The sequence below is a fragment of the Dama dama genome, chromosome 20 (genome assembly GCF_033118175.1).
Source record: "Dama dama isolate Ldn47 chromosome 20, ASM3311817v1, whole genome shotgun sequence".
NCBI classification, from domain to species: domain Eukaryota; kingdom Metazoa; phylum Chordata; class Mammalia; order Artiodactyla; family Cervidae; genus Dama; species Dama dama.
In genome coordinates this window covers 11,771,871-11,776,793 of record NC_083700.1, presented here as the reverse complement: position 1 = coordinate 11,776,793, position 4,923 = coordinate 11,771,871, and positions in this window count along the sequence as shown.

Below are 4,923 nucleotides of genomic sequence, written 5' to 3'. Positions count from 1 at the left end.
GTTGGCTTCAGCTTCAGAACTGCCCTTTATGGTACATCAGGTGCTGATCCTAAGACACCGGCATCACCTATTAATCCTCCCAGTCTCCTGTGTGAAACAAAAGAGAAATTCCAGCAGAAGGCAACTGCTAATGCCTGAGACTCTTGACCTTAAGCAGTCTGTTGAAGAAAGGAAAATCACATATGGCCAAAATGTACCTCAATCCTAATTTTGAGGTTAAAATTATGACAAAAGTGTTCAAAGTAGAATATGGAAAGATTGACCTTGGAGTTGAAATAGCAATGTGTCATTTATATCCAAAATATAGGAATATGTAAAAATAGATGTTACTATACTAGCTTTTTCCAACAAATTTTCTAGTTCTAACAGTGGAAGTATATAAAAGTTTCTTAATTAAACACACAGCCACCCATCTAAGAAAAAAAGTGTAATATATGAACAAAGAAGAGCTCTTCAGAGCAAGAACTCTACTGGGAAAAGACATAGGATGGAAATAAACTTATAGTCCGCACTTACCTAGCAGAAGGGAAAATGGGCATTGATATGGGCTTAATTTATTGGAAAATGCTAGCAAAGAGCAATCCAAGTTACTTGCCCAGAATTAACCACATCTACTCCAAATAGCTACCACATAGCCACTATGGAATTAACAATTTTCAAAGGTTTTAGAGGAACAAGAAGATGAACTTTTTAAAAGAGTTCTAAATGAAGACATCATTCCTTGAGAAAGACACCCCCCTGTTCTCCCTGTGCCATTTCCAGGGCTATAGTAATAAAGTCACTTTAAAGGGACTTTTCCTCCTGTAAAACTAAAGGATACTCCACCTAAATACACACTTTAAGTGGGGATGAATTCATGGAAAGAAAGGTCTCTCTTGTTGCAACTGTTTTTCAATCAGTAAACGGTTAAGGAGGTGAGTGAGTGAGTGAAAGTCGCTCAGTCATATCCAACTCTTTGCAACCCCATGGACTGTAGCCCACCAGGCTCTCCTCTGTCCATGGGATTTTCCAGGCAAGAATACTGGAGTGGGTTGCCATTCCTTTCTCCAAGGGATCTTCCCAAACCAGGGGTGGTTAAAGAAAGTCTTTTTGAAATGCCTATTAAGGATCATATAACTGAGATCATGGAAGGGGGGAAGCCTCGGGTGGTCCATGGGATTCTTTAATTGAAGTCATTGCTGCCATGAATGGACAGAAATCAAGCAGCAAACGGTCAAGTGAAGTGGAAGCCAGGAGGAGTTTCAGTTAACCCGCTGCTCCATAAAGAGAAGTCATCAGAGTTCTCCTGGAGTGCTACCGTCTCTGTAGTCATGGGCACCCTGATCAGAAAGCCTGGCTCCTGCCTTCTTCATGGAGTATGAGTAGAAGAGCAGGCTGAGTCTGTGAACCAGCTCACAACACAGCTTTCTGTTTGGTCTACTCGTGAGCTGTGAAATGTCTGTAAGCAGGAAAAAAAACACTGGCCAGGACTAAAGGTCTCCTGATGAAATGAGTCAGTCTGTTAAGAAATGCTTGTGTCCACAGCTCTGTACATAGTATCCTTGGCCTCTGTGTACCCAACACTGTAAACAACAAGGTCCAACAGCCTATGACAATGGTGGAGACCTCTGAGATGGTCTGTTTTCTACTGAACTGACCAGTTCGGGCTTGAGTTAAGTGACAGAGGCACAACCACATCAGACAATGACCACGGTGAGGTGGGAGGCACAGGGGACAAAGCCCTGAGCTGAAGCAATCCAAAGCATAGTGGAGATGATGAGGGCGTTGATGCAAGCCCATGAACACCTGAATGTATGTGTGGGAAATAAACAGTTTATGTCATCGAGAGGAGTGGCAATAAAGGAAAGTTTAATATACATTAGCATCCCAGAAGTATATATGGAGCAAGGATGATATCTAGATAACTACTACACCTGGGCCAGTACTAAGTAAAACACACACCAATGGGGCATACACCCTCTTGTTCACAAACTCTACATCTCAGGGATTTTCACATGACCACACAACAGCTGGATGGTGAAGAAGACAAAAAGCAGAAGGAAGGACATAGCCAATGTGCTTAGAGCCATCACTTCCCTGATGAAGTGAAGATAATGCACAACAACACTCACAGAGCTGGAGACGCCCGGCCAGGTGAGCTCTGCCAGCTTCTGTGAGGTTCTTTCTCTGTATTCTGCAGTTTTAGGGATGTGAATTAAATGGCTGAACATGGGAAAATTCTCTTCTCCTGACATGGACTCTAGGTCCTAGGCAGAAACATGGCATAGGGCAGAACAAGATGACAAGAGTGAAACAACACAGCTCTAGCTAAGACCTCTTCCAGCGCCCAGCTGAGACATCTGCCCCTGTCTTCTCAATGTGTGTATTCTCTGTAAAACTATAGACTAAGAAATATATTCCTATATAGAGAGTCTTCTCTTCGACAGACTTAAGACTCAGTTACACTGAGTTCCTGCCATTATTTTTTTTCTTCTTTTCATAGCGCCTCCCTAAGATGCTATACTCACAGAGAGATGATGAACAAACAGCAAGGAGATGCTTATGGCCAATGGGTTACAAGGAATAAAAAGAAAATAATTCTAATGGATCAAAAAATCCACTTCATCAATCAAGTTGCATTTTCATAAATATGAGAATGAATATGAGTGATTCCAAATAAATGAGTGACAATTCAGGGATATAGAGGACAAAGGCTGAGGAATGAATACTGTGACATTCTGAAGGGTCATGACAGTTGAATTCTGAATTCAGAAGTGAGATTTCATTGAGGGAGGCTGATCTAGACAGAGGGCTAAACCCAAAAGTAGATAAAAGATGAAAAATTTATCAGGCAATTTCTTTTACCAACAAACCCTGAAACTAGGACTAGAGGACTGAGATCAAGGAAAGACTCCTGTATATCAGCAGGACCTGGAAAGGAAGAGGTGGGTTTGTGATGCTGCCAGAATTGGGAAGGGGAGGCAGGAGTCAGCCAACAGCTGCCTGGAGCCTGGCATTTAGAGTCTGAAATAGCTTCTTTAGTGGAAAGGTCAGTCATAATCTCAGGTGAACACTGATTTTTCTCTGTCATTGGATGAAATGTTATGCAGTGAGAAGCAGAAACACAATAGCCTCTCTGTCAAAAACAGACAATCCATAATCTGCATGGAAAACACACAATGGATCCCAAGTCCCCTATAGAAATCTTGCTTCTTTCCTTTTGTTCCTTGTCAGAATTACTGCACAGGTTCCTAAGGAAAGGAAGACCTCCCTTTTCTTCCCTCCATCATCCCCTGCAACCTGGCTTCTGCCACATTCACTTTAAGGAAATTGCTCTTTCAAAGGTCACCGATGATGTTTTTATTGCTAAATCCAGCATCCTTTCTACTGAGATCTGATGCATTTGATACCAGTGGACACTGCCTCCTAGACATTTGCACTAACTTGGTTTCCATGACACTATATACACCATCCTTCTCCCTGTCAAACAGTGTTTTTTTGTCTCCCTTCCTCACTCTTCTCTTGCTTCCAACTCCATAAAAGCAAATGCTCCCCATGTCAGTACTTGGTTCCTTGACCTTTGCTCTCCTCTCCCTTCCACGGAAAGAAATCATCTATTTTTGTTTCATCATCACTTATATGTTGATTCCTCTGAAGCTTGTATTTCTAATCCCAAGTGGCACTCACATATGTCAAATTCTCCACTGGCCTGTTCTATATGTAGATCATACTATCATTTCAAATTTAGCATTTTAGGAACCAAATTTATCATTTACCCTGCACCTCTTGCAAGTGAACATCCTCTCAATTGTTCTATCTGCATTAAAAGGACCATGTTTTTCCAAATTATATGCAATCAGAAATTTAGAGTAAAACCTAATTCCATTCCATATTCTATGTTTATTTTTTTTTTTTAATCTCAGGTTTGCCCTTTTACTTTTACTATAAGACCCTACCACCAGTCTGAAATTGTTTACCATTGATTTTATTCAACCACCTCTCAGGATGATAATCAGTTACTCTTAGTGTCTCCACTGCCTCTTTTCATCTACTACAAATTCATGCCCTTGAGTTTCCTTACAGCCAACAGAACACATGCAAATAATTCTTTATTCACACCAAAATCTGTACTCTTCTCCAACCTCATGTTCTTTTCTCCTTCAGTCTCTTCCTTTCCAGTTTTTCCCAGGGTTACTGTAACTTTATGTCTTCTATAAATACCTCAGGCCTTAGAAGGTATCTTTCAAATATTCTTTAATCCCTTGGTACCCCAGAGGAGCCTGGTGGGCTACAGTTCATGGGCTTGCAAAGAATCAAACACAACTGAGCAATTAACACACAACACAAGACCTTCAGTCAGATGCCACATCCGTGCCTTCTTCCAGATCTGAGTTTATGCCATGCCCTTTCTGTGGCACTGCCAGCGCTCTATTCTCCCATCCTCTCCGAAGGCACATTTTATTGTGTGACAACTGAGGGCATCAGGACAATACTACTTGAGACACACCAGCGACCCTGCCTCTTTCCAGTGCTTTCCACCTTTACTCCCCTATCCCCAGCCTTTCCAGAGCTACCCAGACAGGAACCAGCACCTCTCACCTAAACATTCACTGGCAAGAAGGCACCCAGAAGCCTCTCAGCAACCACCGGGATTGGTTCACCTTGAGAACTCGACCCAGTTCTAAAGACTCAGGATTCATTGTCCTATATTCTGACATCAGAACCTTCCTTCCTGCAACAGAAAGAATCCAGAGTTTCCACTTTGACTACCACTGAAGCTCAGGCTGTTTTCGTCCAAGGCGTAGGAAACATATTGCAGAGAAGGAAATTAAAGAACAGAATCAGGCCCCACCTCTCCTTCTGTTTTCCCGTTCTACTCTGAAACCTACTTTCTAGCCCTGCTGGTCTCTTCACAGGGACTGAACATACTATTTTCACATCTAG